Source organism: Ranitomeya variabilis, chromosome 5, assembly GCF_051348905.1.
Source record: "Ranitomeya variabilis isolate aRanVar5 chromosome 5, aRanVar5.hap1, whole genome shotgun sequence".
Taxonomy (NCBI): domain Eukaryota; kingdom Metazoa; phylum Chordata; class Amphibia; order Anura; family Dendrobatidae; genus Ranitomeya; species Ranitomeya variabilis.
This window is the reverse complement of record NC_135236.1, coordinates 682,961,904-682,982,469: the sequence shown is the minus strand read 5'-3', so window position 1 is coordinate 682,982,469 and position 20,566 is coordinate 682,961,904. Positions and strand designations below refer to the sequence as shown.

Genomic DNA, 20,566 nt, shown 5'->3' with positions numbered 1-20,566 from the left:
GTTTTTGCGACATTATAAACAAGAAAATGGATGACTACTCCCTATTAATTGACAAATACTCGTTCCTTTCTTTCAATCTGTCAATCACTGGACCATCTTGTACGAATACAGCATCTGAGTCTTGCATAAAGGACGCACTGACATCCATTGCGGAAAGCCTCGATTCCTCCTCGTCCTTATCTTCCTCAAGATCCTCCCTCTGCGCTACTCTTCATCAACACATGACTCACGCACCCTCTGTAAACTCTTCAGACAGCAGTAAGGCTACGTTCACATTTGCGTTGTTGTGTGATGCGTCGGCGACGCAACGCAAAACGCATGCAAAACGCAGCGTTTTGTGACGCGTGCGTTCATTTTTTTAATGCAAAAAAAAAATGCAACATGCAGCGTCCTCTGCGCCCTGACGCTTGGGCCAAAAAAAGCATGCGTCACAAAACACAACACAACACATGTCCATGCACCCCCCATGTTAAATATAGGGGCGCATGACGCATGCGTCGCCGCGGCTGCGCCCGACACAACGCAAATGTGAACGTAGCCTATGGAAGATTTTCCCCCTGGGGATTTCGACCTTCCTCATTCGGATCTAACACCGACTCCTCCTATATCCACAGCTTTGCTGGAAAGTCTGCAAAGAGACATAGATTCACTTAGGTGTAACTTGGCAAGTGTCGAAGACCATAGGCGGAGAAGCAACGTGAAAATCAGAGGAGTTCCAGAGCCTGTTAAACCCCCCCACTTGAAAAAATATATCCACAAAATGATCTTTCAACTCATTTCTGATATCAACGAAACTAATATCATAGAAAGCGTCTACCGAATTAAAAGACCCTTGTCCCTTTCACTGGACGTGCCAAGAGACATCATTGTCTCCTTTTTCCCGGCCTGGGTTAGGGGTAAGCTATTCGACCTCTCCTCCAAAAAAGACTTCCTGCTCTCCCCATATGGCCACCTAACATTCTTTAGAGATTTATCTAAAGTCACTTTGAAAAAGCGACAAGATTTCTCATCAGTTACATGGGAGCTCCAGAGGTCTCACTTTGCCTATTCATGGTCTACTTCCTCTACTCTTTTGGTAAAATTCATGTCCGGGATCGCACATATTGCAATCCCTGAGGAAGGCTTATCCTTCCTGCAGCAACATGGACTGAAACCTTCTAGAGCCTCCAAAGGTCCTACTTGACTTGTAGTCCTGTCCTACACATATTAGCATCTGTCTTTATTACGCCTCTTACAAGTTACAAATGTATTTCTTCCTAATAGTTAGCTTTGATAATGAGCCAGATATTTTCGCCCATATGCCCTTGTAACGCTTAGGGTGTTCCAAGGGGACGGGCTAGCATTTAATTATATAGTTACTTAATGTTAATGCCATTGTTCTGCGGATACTTTCTCTTAGGCTAGGTTCACATTGCATTAATGTGTGCACGCTAACGGACAGCGTTGCACGGCGAAAATGTCGCAATTAACGCCGTGCAACGGGTCCGTTAGCCCACCCATTGACAGCAATGTGAAGTTTCCCTGTAGCGCATCGCTAGCGCGTGCCTTTTTTGGCTCACGCTAGCGATGTGCCGTTCTTCTGTGGCGCGCCTCGGACGCTGCTTGCAGCGTCCGCGGCGCGCCCGAGGTCCGTTCCCCGCTCTCGCAGATCTGGGATCTGCGAGAGCGGGGACGTTAACGCGGCCCCTAAATAAACATTGCGTTAGCCCAATCCGCTAGCGCTAAACGGATTGCCCTAACACAATGTGAACCTAGCCTTACAGATTAAGCAACCTAACCCGTCATTCTCTTCCCCAAGAGGGGATGCTCTTACCATTGTAATAAGCTACTGACCAGCAAGTTCAATTTGTTTAAAACCTACCACGATACCTATAGCCATCAGCATATGTCATGATGTTTTACTTGTTTTTGTGTGTATTGTACCGTATGTTGCTATCCTACACTCCCTTTCCCCCCATCATATCCTATCCTCCACTGATAGGAAGGGACAGCAGTGAAGTACAGGGAAATTGTCAGGTTATTGTATATAGACCTACTTTTTTATTATATGTGTTATTGTCTGCACTGGGAAAGGGTGTTTTTTAATAATATTATAAATTAAAGTTTTTGACTTTTATGGGATTACATGTTATACAAATAGTGGGAGAAAGCCATCGTACAGTGGAGTAGTGAGGTAAATGATGGGGGAAAGTGATGATACAGTGGAGCAGTGAGGTAAATAATGGAGGAGAGGATTAGTCAGGAGTAGAGATGATTAATTTTCTAGGATCACAAAAAAAGAGTGTGCGACTCCATTTCAGGCACTGCTGAAGGCTCAGTGAGCACTGATGTAAAGTGCAGCTACGCCGGCGTCTCCATAATGCCCTGCCACTATCACACCACGTGGTGCAGCGCAGAATATCAGGGTGGGCTTTATAGGGCTATTATAGTTTATTGATATCTTGTTTCTAATAACACAGTGATAAAGGACAGTTCTGTAGCCAAGACAAGTCGGTCGACGCTTTGATGCTATCTATTAATGTACCTGGAACCTTTTTAACCAGTTACTAATAAATAACTATAATAATAATAATAATAATTTTTATTTATATAGCGCCAACATATTCCGCAGCGCTATACAACTTATAGAGGGGACTTGTACAGACAATAGACATTAAAGCATAACAGAAATCACAGTTCAAAACAGATACCAGGAGGAATGAGGGCCCTGCTGCTCGCAAGCTACAAACTATGAGGACAAGGGGAGACACGAGAGGTGGATGCTAACAATTGCTTTAGTTATTTGGACCAGCCATAGTGTAAGGCTCGGGTGTTCATGTAAAGCTGCATGAACCAGTTAACAGCCTAAGTATGTAGCAGTACAGACACAGAGGCTATTAACTGACGTTTAAAACTGACGTTTTAAATAAGATACGGCCGGACACCTTTGTTTGCATTACAAGCCTTGTAGGAGCCTTCTATCATTGTTCAGGAGCTGTCCACTCTGGACTACTAAAGCCTGTATAAAACATGGTGGCTGGCCATGCAGCGCCATTTTAGGCTTTTCCAGCATAGGGGATCAGAGCTCACAGTTCATTCCACGTAAGAGTAGAAAAAGGCCTAATCTGATTGTGGTGTACTTCTGCAGTGCTGAATCACATTGAAAATGGGAGTAGTAGTCCCATTAGTTGTCGCCACATAGTGTGGAACGTTCTGAGACGTGCCTGCTAACAGAAGAAACCGGTCTTCCTACACCGCTTCACTAGATTCTCCGGATCTGTCTGCCTGTTATACCATTGGGTGGACACAAGCCACAACAAGCAAGGAAACTATACAGGTGCCACATACATGTGCTGGTCAGAGTTGGCATCCAATAGTTGGTCATAGTAGATATAATTTATCTAGTCCACATTTTTATTCACTGTAACGATGAGGAATAGTGATTCTAATCCTGGTATTACTCGATCTCTGGCTTAGAACTATTCTGGTACTCCTCTTGGGACTCCAATAACGTCAATGTACAGGGTCAAAAAGAGTAGGAATCCTGGCATCTGGTTTTCCGTTGGATATTCGTGGAACTTGTCTGTATTTGGAGTCACAATCTGGAGTAGTATCAAAAATTTAACAATAGCACATATACCCTCCCATCCCACTGGTAGTACTGAATAAAAGTCACCATTTCCACACATTCATAAGTGAGCAGGTGCCGGGAAAGGTCAGAGAGGCCCAGCCCCTACGCACTGTAGTACTTTACTCTGCCCTCAACAGGGCAGATAAGCACGCCTGCGCAGGATCGCGATGCCGGGGAGCGATGAAGAAGCAGGAGGTCGGCATCACAAGAAGATGGGAGGACCTGGACCTGCGACACCCATCGGACCGGACCGCCTTCCCCAGGTGAGTATAATAAAACTTATTTTTCTTATCTACAGCATTATAGAATGCTGTATATCAGCTCTGAAAGGCAGTGGTCACATCTTATATCTGCCAAACCTGATGACAGGTTCGCTTTAAAAAAACCAAAACACTGAGCATAAACCTTTGCTTTGTCATCATGTCGCCGAACAAAAAGAAGAATAAAACAGAATCAAAAAGTCAAATCAAAATAAAAATGGTAGCGATGAAAACGTCATCCTGTCCCGCAAAAAAACAAGCCACCATACAGCTCCAACAGCGGGAAAATAAAAAAGTTATAGCTCTTGGAATAAAGCAATGCAAAAAAAATCTTTTTTCTATAAAACAGTTTTTATTGTGTAAAAGCAGCAATACATTAAAAAAAACCTATATAAATGAGCTACTGACCTGAAGAATAAAGTTGCCTTATAAATTTTACCACCCGCGGAACGGCAATAAAAAAAAAAAAAATCCTGAATTGCTGGTTTTTGTTCATTCTGCCTCCCAAAAATCGGAATAGAAAGCGATAAAAAAAATGCCATGTACCCGAAAATGGTACCAATAAACACATCAACTCAATCCGCAAAACACAAGCCATCACATGACTCTGTGGGACGAAATATGGACAAAAATAATAGCTCTAAAAATATGGTAAAATACTTGTTTTTGTAAAAATAAAAAAAAGCGTCTTTTATTGTGTGACAGCAGCCAAACATAAAAACCCAATATAAATCTGGTTTCGCTGTAATCACACCGACCAGAAGAATAAAGTCGCCTTATCCTTTATACCGCACGAGGAACGGCGTAAAAAATAAAACATTCTTCATCTGCTGTTTTGTTCATTCTGCCTCCCAAAGATCACAGTAATTCTCTGCGCTTACAGCGGGGTTTCCGTGTAAATCTCTGAAATACATCATTCGGACAAAACCCCCGGCGAAAGATTCCCTATAATGAGGCAGATGGAGGCACTGTGGACACTGACCTGTGATCTGGTGGTGTCCATCTTTTTAGTCATACAGAAAAGCAGAATCCACCAGTTTTGTGCACCTCTGAAAAGAAGGAAACCTCTGAACAGAGGCCAGACGGAGTCCAGAGTAACTGCTGCTTTATTATAGTGAATGGATCCACCGGGGGTTTCATCTGAATCACGTTACTCGGAAATTTAGATGAAAACCAGAATGTAAATGCTCAATGTAGAGCGCTGGATAAATGTGATCATAAATGTTATCTAATAATAATGATAATAATAATTAGTGATGAGCGAGTGTACTCGTTGCTCGGGTTTTCCTGAGCGCACTTGGGTGACCTCCGAGTATTTTTAATGCTCGGAGATTTAGTTTTCATTGGGCAGCTGAATGATTTACAGCTACTAGCCAGCTTGATTACATGTGGAGATTCCCTAGCAACCAGGCAACCCCCACATGTACTCAGCCTGGCTAGTAGCTGTAAATCATTCAGCTGCTATGATGAAAACTAAATCTCCAAGCACTAACAAATACTCGGAGGTCACCTGAGCGTGCTCTGGAAAACCTGAGCAACAAGTACACTCGCTCATCACTAATAATATTTATTTTTATATAGCGCTAACATATTCCGCAGCGCTTTACAGTTTGCACACATTATCATCACTGTCTCCCACTGGGAGACACTGGGGCTCACAGTCTAAATTCCCTATCAGTATGTCTTTGGAGTGTGGGAGGAAACTGGAGTGAAAACAAAAAGGGGTTTTAGCCAGCTCACCAGTAACCACCACAGGTGATTGGAACTCCGTACAGACGAATGTTGAGACCATGAAAAATGATGTGTGGTTCCAGCTCCTTAAAAAATATTCTTTATTGGGTCATGTTAAAAATGCATGTGGTAACATGCTCTCCCTTGAACAAATGCCTAAACAGATCAGAACGATCTTTGTCAAAGCCAATCAAACGGTGCTCCTTCCCTCCGGAGCCGTGCACCCAAACAGTAGTTTTCCTCCACATGTGGAGTATTGGCGCACTCAGGAGAAATCGCACAACAAATTTTATGGTGCATTTTCTCCTATTACCCTTGTGAAAATTAAACATTTTGGATATAGACAATAACCAAATCACATGGTACAAGACAGAGCAGCAATATTCCAGCATAAGACCCCCTGAAACGAATCAAACCATAATCAAATGAAGGCAATAACAATGACGCTATATCCCTAGACAAGAGGCAGCATGTATACATATCGGTCCATAATAAATGTATATGTATGTATATGTATGTATGCTATAATATATGCTACAGTTAATGAGGATTAGTTAGGCATAGATACCAGCTGGGAGGCATCCGGTTAGAGGATGGAAGGGTTTGGCATTTTCCCCTGTGTCAGGGTTAAATAAGTCATGGTAGTAGAGTCAGAGCACCCATAGACAGAGGAAAGAGCGAGTTCAGATCCATAAGCTGTGCCAGACAGCATCAGAACAATAGTGGTTCACCACAATAAATTTGTGACATTCTTTAACACGATTGAGTGCAACCATGTTCGTATATTATACATGTAATTAGCTGTTTTTTGGTATGCACCTGTTCAGATTAGTTCTTGATGTGCAAGTCAGTTTTCTGTTATTTATATGCTATCTTTCTGACTGAGCACTCCGTCCTTCACCATGATGTGATTTTAATTACAGCTGGTTCCTGCCAACCCATAAATGTAGGCTTTACTGAGAGATTTGTTCACAGTCACCCATGCATTCAGACATTAGCCTTAGGCCGGAGTCACACTTGCGAGTGTCAATCGAGAAGCTTGCGCAAGTGTCTCTCATCAATACCCGGCACTGCCGCCTGGACTCGGGACCGGAGTGTGCGGTGCATGTATTTCTATGCAGCTGAACTCTTCGGTCCCGAATGCCGGGTGTTGATGCCGGGAGTTTCTCGCATCACACTCGCAAGTGTGACCCCGGCCTTAGAGAGGTGGTCATACAGGTCAGGGACCCATCAGACTCATGAGACCACCTTGACGATGGTTGATGGGCATGCATTATTTGGCCAAATCTTGTGCTAAGCGCCTCATGTATTTTTCCTAATATTCAAAATCCTTTTTTGCTATTCTCATTTCTTAGATTTCACATTAACATGCTTTAACACGATTGAGTCCAACCATGTTCCTATATTGTACATGTAAAAGTAGCTGTTTTTGTGCACCTGTTCAGATTACCGTATATACTCGTGTATAAGACGAGTTTTGCAGCACATTTTTGTGTGATGAAAACACCCCCCCCCCCCCCCCCCTCGGCTTATACACGAGTCATCGTCTAGAAAGGGGGAGTGGCAGGAGCCGGCGGCTGCGGTTGTAACTGTGCCGCTGCTAAAGAGAAATGAATATTCATTTCTCTTATAGCAGTGACAGCTGCAGCTGCCGGTTTCCAGAAGACATCATACTCACCCTCCTCCATGCCGTTGCTGCATTTCCGTTGGTCCCGGCGCCGGCAACTCTGACTGTGCTGAGCGATCATGTGGCACGGCTCATTAACGTAATGAATATGTGCAGCGCCCCAGGGTCCTGGTCGTTGCAATAATGTCATTTTCCTCTAGGGGGAATGATGTTACGTTTGGAGGCAATAAAGGAGATCTCTTTACCAGGTACCACAAACATACAACACATTTCATACTCCAGTCCACCAGGGGGAGCTATGCTCCTATTTATTAGGGCACTCTTCAAACTTAGGTAAAACTGGTGGCCTGGAGAGGAAGTTAGACAGTTGCTGGCTGGGCTTCGGCTCAGGTAGTTGGTCCCTGACAGGGGTGGGATCCTGTCAGAGGCCTAGACAGAAGGTCACGGAACTGCGCCTGCCCCACGTGCGGCAGTTCCTAAGAAAGGACACGAACAGAGAACTGTATTGTAGAGAGTAAGGTACTACAACACCCAGGCGCTGGAGGAAGGCTACTGATTTCCACCTGGATAAGGGGACTCTGGATTTGCCTCCAAACCGGCCGGACTCTGCCTGCCCTGTGATCTGGTGCTCTGGACTGCGGATGTTGAAGCCTTCAGTAAAAAGGTAAAGAGACTGCAACCTTGTGTCCTCGTTCTTCACTGCGCCTCACACCATCCACCATCTATACACTGGGAAGCCCTGGGGACATACTTCACCTGTGGGAAGGTATACCATCTAGCTGCCATAACCTCACCCCAGCGGACCCCTTAACGACCGCCGATACGCCTTTTAATGGCGGCAGTTAAGGGTACTGAAACCACAGAGCCGTTAATTAACGGCTCTCTGGAAAAAGTGAATAGCGCCCCCCAGAGTCGGATTTTCTCTGGGGTCTCGGTTACCGAGGGTAGCCGAGACCCCAGAGAACATGATTCGGGGTTTTTTTTACCGACCTCCGGGTTGCGCTCGCCGGTAATTAACCGTTTACCGGCGGTCGCAAAAAAACCCGTGATTTCCCATTTAATTTCTCTGTCCTCCGATGTGATCGCACATCAGAGGACAGAGAAATGGGGTCCCCAATCGCCCCCCGATACTCACCTGTCTGCCCCGGTGCTCCTCGTGGCTCCCGATGGGCACCGCCGTGTGCCCGCCAGCCGGCACCTGGAAGATCTTTGGGGTCTCGGCTGGCGGGGGTAGCCGAGACTCCAAAAAACATGATCAGGGTCGGCTTTTACCGACCCCTGTTTTGCGATTGCCGGTAATTAACTGTTTACCAGCGACCGCAAAAAAAAGCAATGTGTAATTCACATGTGAATGTCCTCTCATGTGATCGCACATCAGAGGACAGAGAAATAGGGGGATTCGGGAGCCCTGTTATACTTACCGGTGTCCCTGGGTCCTCCTGCGTCCCCTTCTGCCTGCTGGCTTCATCCAGGAAGAAAATGGCGGGCGCATGCGCAGTGCACCCGCCATGATCTGCCGGCCAGCGGGCTAGAGGAGTTGGGGCTAAAATTAGGGTTAGGGTTGGGGCTAAATTCAGGGTTAGGGTTGGGGCTAAATTTAGGGTTTGGTTGGAGCTAAATTTAGGGTTGGGGCTAAATTTAGGGTTGGGGCTAAATTTAGGGTTAGGGTGGGGGCTAAGGTTAGGGTTAAAGTTAGGACTAGGGTTGGGGCTAAAGTTAGGGCTAGGGTTGCGGCTAAAATTAGGGTTAGAGTTGGGATTAGGGTTTGGATTAGGGTTGGCATTAGGGTTACTTCTGGGATTAGGGTTAGGTTTGAGGTTAGGGTTGAGATTAGGATTAGGGGTGTGTTGGATTTAGGGTTCTGATTAGGGTTATGGTTAGGGTTGGGATTAGGGTTGTTTTGGGGTTAGGGTTGGGATTATCGTTAGGGTTGTGATTAGGATTATGGATCGGGTTGGGATTAGCGCTAGGGGTGTGTTGGGGTTAGGGTTAGAGTTAGAGTTAGAATTGGGGGGTTTCCACTGTTTAGGTACATCAGGGGGTCTCCAAACGCCACAGCCAATTTTGCGCTCAAAAAGTCAAATGGTGCTCCCTCCCCTTCTGAGCTCTGCCGTGCACCCAAACAGTGGTTTACTCCCGCATATGGGGCATCAGCGTACTCGGGATAAATTGGACAACAACTTTTATGGTCCAATTTTTCCTGTTACCTTTGTGAAAATAAAAACTTGGGGGCTAAAAAATCTTTTTTTGTGGAAAAAAAAAATATTTTTTATCTTCACAACTCTGCATTATAAACTTCTGTGAAGCACTTGGGCATTCAAAGTTCTCACCACACATTTAGATAAGTTCCTTGGGGGGTCTAGTTTCCAAAATGGGGTCACTTGTGGGGGGTTTCTACTGTTTAGGTACATCAGGGGCTCTGCAAACGCAACATAACGCCCGCAGACCATTCTATCAAAGTCTGCATTCCAAATTGGCGCTCCTTCCCTTCCGAGCTCTGCCATGCGCCCAAACAGTGGTCCCCCCACACATGGGGTATCAGTGTACTCAGGACACATTGGACAACAACTTTTGGGGTCCAATTTCTCTTGTTACCCTAGTGAAAATAAAAATTTGGGGGCTAAAAAATCTTTTTTGTGGAAAAAATATGATTTTTTTTATTTTCATGGCTCTACATTATAAACTTTTGTGAAGCAGTTGGGGGTTCATAGTGCTCACCACACATCTAGATAAGCTCTTTGGGGGGTCTAGTTTCCAAAATAGGGTCACTTGTGGGGGGTTCTACTGTTTAGGTACATCAGGAGCTCTGCAAATGCAACATGACGCCCGCAGACCATCCCATCAAAGTCTGCATTCCAAGCGGCGCTCCTTCCCTTCCGAGCCCCGATGAGTGCCCAAACAGTGCCCCCCCCCCACATATGGGGTATCAGCGTACTCAGGACAAACTGGTCAACAGATTTTGTGGTCCAATGTCTCCTGTTACCCTTGAGAAAATAAAAAATTGCAGGCTAAAAAATCATTTTTGAGGAAAAAAAATGATTTTTTATTTTCACGGCTCTGCTTTATAAATTTCTGTGAAGCACTTGGGGGTTTAAAGTGCTCACCACACATCTAGATAAGTTCCTTGAGGGGTCTAGTTTCCAAAATGGGGTCACTTGTGCGGGGTTTCTACTGTTTAGGCACATCAGAGGCTCTCCAAACGCGACATGGCGTCCGATCTCAATTCCAGCCAATTCTACATTGAAAAAGTAAAACGGCACTCCTCTTCCAAGCTCTGCAGTGCGCCCAAACAGTGGTTTACCCCCACTTATGGGGTATCGACGTACTCAGGAGAAATTGCACAACAACTTTTGTGGTCTAATTTCTCCTGTTACCCTTGTGAAAATAAGAATTTGTGGACGAAAAGATCATTTTTGTGTAAACAAATGCGATTTTTTATTTTAACGGCTCTATGTTATAAACTTCTGTGAAGCACTTGGGGGCTCAAAGTGCTCACCACACATCTAGTTAAGTTCCTTAAGGGGTCTAGTTTCCAAAATGGTGTCACTTGTGGGGGGTTTCCACTGTTTAGGCACATCAGGGGCTCTCCAAACGTGACATGGCATCCGATCTCAATTCCAGCCAATTCTGCATTGAAAAAGTCAAACGGCGCTCCTTCTCTTCCAAGCTTTGCGGTGTGCCCAAACAGTGGTTTACCCCCACATATGGGGTATCGACGTATTCAGGAGAAATTGCACAACAAAATTTATGGTTAAATTTCTGTTTTTACACTTGTGAAAATAAAAAAAATAGTTCTGAAGTAAAATGTTTGCAAAAAAAAGTTAAATGTTCATTTTTTCCTTCCACATTGTTTCAGTTCCTGTGAAGCACGTAAAAGGTTAATAAACATCTTGAATGTGGTTTTGAGCACCTTGAGGGGTGCAGTTTTTAGAATGGTGTCACACTTGGTTATTTTCTATCATATAGACCCCTCAAAATGACTTCAAATGTGATGTGGTCCCTAAAAAAAACATGGTGTTGTAAAAATGAGAAATTGCTGGTCAACTTTTAACCCTTATAACTCCCCAACAAAAAAAAATTTGTTTCCAAAATTGTGCTGATGTAAAGTAGACATGTGGGAAATGTTATTTATTAATTATTTTTTGAGACATATCTCTCTGATTTAAGGGCATAAAAATACAAAGTTTGAAAATTGCAAAATTTTAAACATTTTCGCCATATTTCCGTTTTTTTCATAAATAATCGCAAGTAATATCGAAGAAATGTTACCACTAACATGAAGTACAATATGTCTCGAAAAAAACAATCTCAGAATCAGCGGGATCTGTTAAAGTGTTCAAGAGTTATAACCTCAAAGTGACAGTGGTCAGAATTGTAAAAATTGGCTCAGTCATTAAGGGGTGAATATATATATTTTTGTTTACATCTAGCGACATACTAGTGTAGAACCTATAACCATATATATCTTCTTATGGTAGTTCACTTCGTGGCCAAATTTAGTCTGAATCCCGTCTAGTGGGAGTGGAAGGAAAAAGTGTGGTAGAGAAAGGTGCACAAGGAACCGGGATAACCGCAGCCTGAAAAGGATTGTTAATAAAAGGCCATTCAAAAATGTGGAGAGATGCACAAGGAGTGGACTGCTGCTGGGGTCATTGCTTCAAGAGCCACCAAATACAGAGGTCTCCAGGACATGGGCTACAAGTGTCGCATTCCTTGTGTCAGCCACTCATGACCAATAGACAACGCCAGAAGCGTCTTACCTGGGCCAAGGAGAACAAGAACTGGACTGTTGTCAGTGGTCCAAGGTCCCAGAGTCTGGAGGAAGAGTGGAGAGGTCACAATCCAAGCTACTGGAGGTCTAGTGTGAAGTCTCCACAGTCAGTGATGGTTTGGGGAGCCATGTCATCTGCTGGTGTAGGTCCACTGGGTTTTATCAAGACCAAAGTCAGTGCAGCCGTCTACCAGGACAGTGTAGAGCACTTCATGCTTCCCTCTGCCGACAAGCTTCTTGGAGATGGAAATGTCATTCTCCAGCAGGACTTGGCCCCTGTCCACACTGCCAAAAGTACCAATACCTGGTGTAAAAACAACAGTATCACTGGGCTTGATTGACAGCAAACTCACCTCACCTTAACCTCATAGAGAATCTATAGAGTATTGTCAAGAGGAAGATGACACCAGACCCAACAATGGAGACGAGCTGAAGGCTGCTATCAAAGCAACCTGGGCTTCCATAACCCCTCGGCAGCGCCACATGCTGATCGCCTCCATGCCACGCCGCATTGATGCAGTAATTGATGCAAAAGGAACAAAGACCAAGTATTGAGGGCATTTACTGATCATCTATTTCAGTAGGGAACATTTCGGCTTTTAAAATCATTTTTCAAGCTGGTGTTATAAAGTATTCTAATTTACTAAGATAATGACTTTTGGGTTTTCATTTGCTGTAAGCCATAATCATCAACATTAACAGAAGTAAACACGTGAAATAGATCACTCTGTGAGTAATGACTCTATAGAATATAGGAGATTCACTTTTTGTATTGAAGAACTGAAATAAATTCACTTTTTGATAATCTAATTTTGGGAGAAGAACTTGTAGGTACCTCAAAATGGTGAAAAATACAACCAGTTCTGCAAACACCATAGAGCCTCAGGGCTGCAGCATTTACAGAAAAAGGAAGACGTGTCTTAAAGTACCGGGAGTCTAAACAGTGTAGGATAATATGAGGTTAAACGGGATTATACCTGTCATATTCAGAAGCAGTCGCTGCGTCATGGAAATTTACATGACAGTGTTTGCAGGTGTGGCTTTCTTATGAATCTGAACTTCCCGCTCGTGCAGTTTAGCTCTGGGTCTTATAAGGGTATGTGTCCACGTTCAGGATTGCATCAGGATTTGGTCAGGATTTTTCATCAGTATTTGTAAGCCAAATGTCATGTTCCCAATGGCAGGGAATTAAACACATAACACGGGCAAAAACAGGATGAGCTCCAGGGTGATGGAACCTGAGCTGACCGCGATCCTGAACCTCAACACTCAACTAACAGCAGCCGGGGAACGTTCCTGGGGGGACTCTAGACGTCTCGCGCCAGCCGGAGATCTAGCTACCCCTATCAGAAGAATCACAGACCTATCTTGCCTCCAGAGAAATATTCCCACAGAAATAGCAGCCCCCCACATATAATGACGGTGAAATGAGAGGAAGGCACAAACGTAGTTATGAAAACAGATTCAGCAAAATGAGGCCCGCTTAAGCTAGATAGCAGAGGATACAAAAGGTGAACTGCGCGGTCAGCTTAAAACCCTTCAAAATACCATCCTGAAATTACTTGAACTCATGTGCCAACTCATGGTACATGAGTGGTAATTTCAGCCCACTAGAGCAACCAGCAGCAGAGAATTACATATCTGCAAGCTGGACTAAAAACATGAAAGCAAACATGAAACAGGGAAATCCAGACTTAGCTTGTCTTGAAGGCCTAGGAGCAGGTAGCAAAGGTAACAGAGACACACTGATACATTGATAGCCGGCAAGGGAATGACAGGAAAGCCAGGTTAAATAGGAAACACCCAGCCTCTGATGGACAGGTGGAAACCAGAGACCGCAACCCACCAAAGTCACCCAGTACCAGTTGTAACCACCAGAGGGAGCCCAAAAACAGAATCCACAACAGTACCCCCCCCTTGAGGAGGGGTCACCGAACCCTCACGAGAACCCCCAGGGCGATCAGGATGAGCTCTATGGAAGGCGCGGACCAAATCAGTCGCATGAACATCAGAGGCGACCACCCAGGAATTATCCTCCTGACCATAACCCTTCCACTTAACCAAATACTGGAGTTTACGTCTGGAAACACGAGAATCCAAGATCTTCTCAACAACATACTCCAATTCTCCCTCCACCAGCACCGGAGCAGGAGGCTCAACCGAAGGAACAACGGGCACCTCATACCTCCGCAATAACGACCGATGGAACACATTATGAATAGCAAACGATGCTGGGAGATCCAAACGAAAAGATACAGGGTTAAGAATCTCCAAGATCTTATAAGGACCGATGAACCGAGGCTTGAACTTAGGAGAAGAGACCTTCATAGGGACAAAACGAGAAGACAACCACACCAAGTCCCCAACAAGAAGTCGGGGACCCACGCGGCGACGGCGATTAGCAAACTGCTGAGTCTTCTCCTGAGACAACTTCAAATTGTCCACCACCTGATTCCAAATCTGATGTAGCCTGTCCACCACCACGTCCACTCCAGGACAATCCGAAGGCTCCACCTGACCAGAGGAAAAACGAGGATGAAACCCCGAATTACAAAAGAAAGGAGAAACCAAAGTAGCAGAACTAGCCCGATTATTAAGGGCAAATTCGGCCAGTGGCAAAAAGGCAACCCAGTCATCTTGATCAGCAGAAACAAAACACCTTAAATAAGTTTCCAAGGTCTGATTAGTTCGCTCCGTCTGGCCATTCGTCTGAGGATGGAATGCAGACGAGAAAGACAAATCAATGCCCATCTTAGCACAAAACGTCCGCCAAAATCTAGACACAAACTGGGATCCCCTGTCAGAAACGATATTCTCCGGAATCCCATGCAAACGAACCACGTTCTGAAAAAATAAAGGGACCAACTCAGAGGAGGAAGGCAACTTAGGCAAGGGTACCAAATGAACCATCTTAGAAAAGCGGTCACACACAACCCAGATAACGGACATTTTCTGTGAGACAGGGAGATCTGAAATAAAATCCATGGAAATGTGCGTCCAAGGCCTCTTCGGGATAGGCAAGGATAACAACAACCCACTGGCCCGAGAACAGCAAGGCTTAGCCTGAGCACACACTTCACAAGACTGCACAAAGGTGCGCACATCCCTTGACAAGGAAGGCCACCAAAAAGACCTGGCCACCAAGTCTCTAGTACCAAATATTCCAGGATGACCAGCCAACACAGAAGAATGGACCTCGGAGATGACTCTACTGGTCCAATCATCCGGAACAAACAGTCTTTCTGGTGGACAACGATCAGGTTTATCCGCCTGAAACTCCTGCAATGCACGTCGCAAGTCTGAGGAGATGGCGGACAATATTACCCCATCCCTAAGGATACCAGTAGGCCCAGAGTCTCCAGGAGAGTCAGGCACAAAACTCCTGGAAAGAGCATCTGCCTTCACATTCTTTGAACCTGGCAGGTATGAAACCACAAAATTGAAACGAGAAAAAAACAACGACCAACGAGCCTGTCTAGGATTCAGACGCCTGGCAGACTCAAGGTAAATCAGATTTTTGTGATCAGTCAAGACCACCACACGATGTCTAGCACCCTCAAGCCAATGACGCCACTCCTCACCATAATATCCTTAATGGCCTCAGAAAGACCATCTCTGAAGTTTGCAGCCAGGGCGCACTCATTCCACTGAGTAAGCACCGACCATTTCCGAAATTTTTGACAATATACTTCCGCTTCATCATGCCCCTGAGAGAGGGCTAATAAAGCCTTTTCAGCCTGAATCTCCAGGTTAGGTTCCTCATAGAGCAATCCCAGTGCCAGAAAAAACGCATCCACACTGAGCAATGCAGGATCCCCTGGTGCCAATGCAAATGCCCAATTCTGAGGGTCGCCCCGCAGGAAAGATATTACAATCTTGACCTGCTGAACAGGGTCTCCAGAGGAGCGAGATTTCAAAGAAAGAAACAATTTGCAATTGTTCCTGAAATTCAGGAAGGTAGATCTATCTCCAGAAAAAAACTCTGGAATAGGAATTCTAGGTTCAGACATAGGAGTGTGAACAACAAAATCCTGTATGTTTTGAACTTTTGCAGCAAGATTATTCAGGCTGGAAGCCAAACTCTGGACATCCATGTTAAACAGCTAAGGTCAGAGCCATTCAAGGGTTAAGAGGAGGTAAGAAGCAGCTAGACAGCAATTAAGGGCTAGGCAGCAAAACTCTGAGGGAAAAAAAAAAAAAAAAATTTCCCTTCAACACTTATTTTTCTCCTGCTTCAGCCCAAACAATTAACACTTTGTGGGCCGGCTATACTGTCATGTTCCCAATGGCAGGGAATTAAACACATAACACGGGCAAAAACAGGACGAGCTCTAGGGTGATGGAACCTGAGCTGACCGCGATCCTGAACCTCAACACTCAACTAACAGCAGCCGGGGAACGTTCCTGGGGGGACTCTAGACGTCTCGCGCCAGCCGGAGATCTAGCTACCCCTATCAGAAGAATCACAGACCTATCTTGCCTCCAGAGAAATATTCCCACAGAAATAGCAGCCCCCCACATATAATGACGGTGAAATGAGAGGAAGGCACAAACGTAGTTATGAAAACAGATTCAGCAAAATGAGGCCCGCTTAAGCTAGATAGCAGAGGATACAAAAGGTGAACTGCGCGGTCAGCTTAAAACCCTTCAAAATACTATCCTGAAATTACTTGAACTCGTGCCAACTCATGGTACATGAGTGGTAATTTCAGCCCACTAGAGCAACCAGCAGCAGAGAATTACATATCTGCAAGCTGGACTAAAAACATGAAAGCAAACATGAAACAGGGAAATCCAGACTTAGCTTGTCTTGAAGGCCTAGGAGCAGGTAGCAAAGGTAACAGAGACACACTGATACATTGATAGCCGGCAAGGGAATGACAGGAAAGCCAGGTTAAATAGGAAACACCCAGCCTCTGATGGACAGGTGGAAACCAGAGACCGCAACCCACCAAAGTCACCCAGTACCAGTTGTAACCACCAGAGGGAGCCCAAAAACAGAATCCACAACACCAAAACCAGGAGTGGGTGATAAATGCAAAAGTGGTGCATATGTTTCTATTATACTTTTCCTTTAATTGTTCCAGTCCTGGTTTTGGCTTACAAATACTGATGAAAAATCCTGACCAAATCCTGATGCAATCCTGAACGTGGACACATACCCTAAGAAGGACTGAGAGATGCAGCGGGATCTCAGCCTATACAGACTTGTGTCAGACAGCGTCAAAACTCCCGGCAGGTAAGATTAATAAATATCTGCGGTCCATTCCTCCTCCCAACCTCCCCATAATCACGCAGCTTCTGCTACTTTTAATGGGGAGTGGGAAATAAGTTTTCTTTTTTGTAGGTAAAGGGGTCAGGCGTCCTCACTGCGCTCAGTTCACTTCAATGAGTTGGGCTTTATGTCACGTTTGATGGCAACAACAGCCTGCGGCATTATTCTTACCATAAAAACGTCTAGAATCCCAAACTGGGTCCCACAGGGCGTATTCATGACTGTACGATGGACCTGGGACAGCACTTTGGTTTCTGGTGTATGATCCGACCATGAGATCAGCGTGAAAAGAGCGTATACATTACACTGCTGTCGGGAAGGGGCGATGGTCACCTACGGTGAATGATCACTGTAAGGAGTGTGTGATAGATCAGGCGGGAGAGGAGACGACTGCACGGAAGCCAGAGCCTGAGGCTATCACACGGAGAGATGACAGTGTAAATAGTCTTCATGATAAACTATTAAACTGCACCTCCAAAGGTTTTCCTTGGTTAACTGCATAACATATGTAGGAGTTAGAGCGGATACAGAGCTGAAAATCCCAGCGATTCTGCTGTCAGAAATAATCAAATAATAAAGTGTCATAATGTGAAACATAATTTATTATTTATTATTATAGCGCCATTTATTCCATGGCGCTTTACATGGGAGGAGGGGTATACATAATAAAAACAAGTATAATAATCTGGAACAATACAAGTCATAACTGGTACAGTAGGAGAGAGGACCCTGCCCGCGAGGGCTCACAATCTACAAGGGATGGGTGAGGATACAGTAGGTGAGGGTAGAGCTGATCGTGCAGCGGTTGGTTGATCGGTGGTTACTGCAGGCTGTAGGCTTGTCGGAAGAGGTGGGTCTTCAGGTCCTTTTTGAAGGTTTCGATGGTAGGCGAGAGTCTGATGTGTTGTGGTAGAGAGTTCCAGAGTAGGGGGGATACGCGAGAGAAATCTTGTATGTGATTGTGGGAAGAGGAGATAAGAGGGGAGTAGAGAAGGAGATCTTGTGAGGATCGGAGGTTGCGTGAAGGAAAGACCCGGGAGACGAGGTCACAGATGTATGGAGGACACAGGCTGTGGATGGCTTTGTATGTCATGGTTAGGGTTTTGAACTGGAGTCTCTGGGTAATGGGGAACCAGTGAAGCGATTGACAGAGGGGAGAGGCCGGGGAATAGCGGGGGGACAGGTGGATTAGTCGGGCAGCAGAGTTTAGAATAGACATTATCCTACCTGCAGCCACCTCTAGGGGAGATTCTCACTGCACTCTACCTGCTGCCACCACTAGGGGGAGCGTACTGCGTTCTATCTCCAGCCGCCACTAGAGGGAGCTCACATCACAAAGCTTTATTTCTCATTTCAATGTGAGCTATAAATTGGGCCCTGGTTCTGCAGTGTACTCACTGTGTTCTTGCACTTTACCCCTTTCCATACTCTCATTTCCTGGAGATATGTTCTTATTTAACTAAAAACTAATTTAAATGGAACCTGTCATCAAGATTTAACCTTAGAATGTATTTGGAAAGCGTTTATTAGCCTTCTAATACACTCTGTGATACTTGTATTAGCCTTAAACACTAAATGTAATGTTAATGTATTAGGAGGCTGATAAAGAGTCCTATTAACTTCTAGGAATAAATCATGATGACAGGTTCCCTTTAAGGCTGTGTGCACACGTTCCGGATTTTCCGCATTTTTTCGATATAAAAACGCGATAAAACCGCAAAAAGAAAAAATGCATCCATTAAGCATCCTATTAATAGAATGCAATCCGCAATTTTTGTACATATGTTGCATTTTTTTGGCGAAAAAAATGCAGCATGTTCATTAATTTTGCGGATTTTTCGTGGATTTCCCGCTATTGCATTGGGAAGCTCCGGAAGAAAACACGAAAAATCCAAACAAAAAACGCATGCTGATTTCCTGCGGAAAAAGTCCTGTTTTGTTCAGGAAATTTCTGCAAAGAATCCTGACGTGTGCACATAGCCTAAAATATTTACAAGCACCGACTATCATGAGAGTAAGTTACAGGAGTACAAAAACCTGCCTTCCTCCACGATCTCTGCATTATGTCATATAGATCAGCTAGAAACATTTGGTGTATGTTCACAGGTTGTTGCAGCATTTTTTTCTGTGTATAATAGTTTACATATTTAACATTTTTATAGACAAATCTGTTAAATTCATATAAATTAAGATACAAACCGTAATTAAATGTTTAATCACACAGCTGACTGATCGGCTTGAGATCTGGGAATTTGCAGACAAGTCATCTCCTTAATTGTCATGTTCCTCAGACCATTCTTTTTTCAAATACGCTTTATTAACATTTTTTAAATTTTAGCACACAAAACTGGATAGGGAAGGGGAATTAGGGAAATATAGGAAAGGGATCAGGTAGTTTCCTGCTATGCTTTATTAGGGAACCAAACAACAAAAGGAAAGTCTGAAGGGATTAAGGGAAGGGTAAAGAATAACAAGCAGTGTAAATATAGAAAAAGGCAGAGCTTACCACCTTCTTTGTATGACTGTTGGATAGGTGAATGAACTGCCCTGGGTGCCTGGAATTTCGCTCCCACTCCCGACTCCGAGACTTCTCCCGCGCTGCGCCAATCCTCTGGAATGCTCTACCCCAAGATATTAGGATCATCCACAATTTGCATAGTTTTAGACGCTCGCTCAAAACACAATTGTTCAGAGCGGCCTATCACTTTCCCTAATAAAAGTCATTTTATGTTTGTGTGTAACCCATTCACTATCTCCATCTACCCCCCACCCCCTGAAGATGGCTGCACCATCACTGTAAATACATCATTGTAAATACACACCTGCACTTTGTATCTCCCCCACCTCATTGTAGATTGTAAGCTCTCACGAGCAGGGGCAGCTTATTGTGCTTTATTATTGTATTGACTGTTGTGTTTGAAACTGTTAGGGTATGTGCACACGTTGCGGATTTCTTGCAGAAATTTCCTGAAGAAAACCGGAAATTTTCTGCAAGAAATCCGCATTTTTTTTTTTGCGTTTTTTTTCCGTTTTTTTTGCGTTTTTTTAGCATTCTGCAAGCGTAATTAGCTTGCAGAATGCTAAAGTTTTCCAAGCGATCTGTAGCATCGCTTGGAAAACTGACTGACAAGTTGGTCACACTTGTCAAACATAGCGTTTGACAAGTGTGACCAACTTGTTACTATAGATGCTGCCTATGCAGCATCTATAGTAAAAGATAGAATGTTTAAAAATAATAAAAAAAATAAAAAAAATGCTTATACTCACCCGCAGACATCAGATCTCCTCACCG

The 20,566-nt window shown here is 44.4% G+C and overlaps 1 protein-coding gene across 2 annotated transcripts in view; it reads left to right on the top strand.

Annotated features, from left to right (window-relative positions):
• Positions 1 to 20,566, top strand: part of LOC143777130 (serine protease FAM111A-like) — a 94,642-nt gene that overhangs the window by 5,879 nt on the left and 68,197 nt on the right. The window contains exon 1 of one of the 2 annotated variants that reach the window (XM_077267182.1): positions 17,181 to 17,225. The exons of the other annotated variant lie outside the window; for it this stretch is intronic. The gene's annotated coding sequence lies outside the window, so the exon portion shown is untranslated. Of the gene's footprint in view, positions 1 to 17,180; positions 17,226 to 20,566 lie in introns of those variants that run through there. 2 annotated transcript variants of the gene reach the window in all.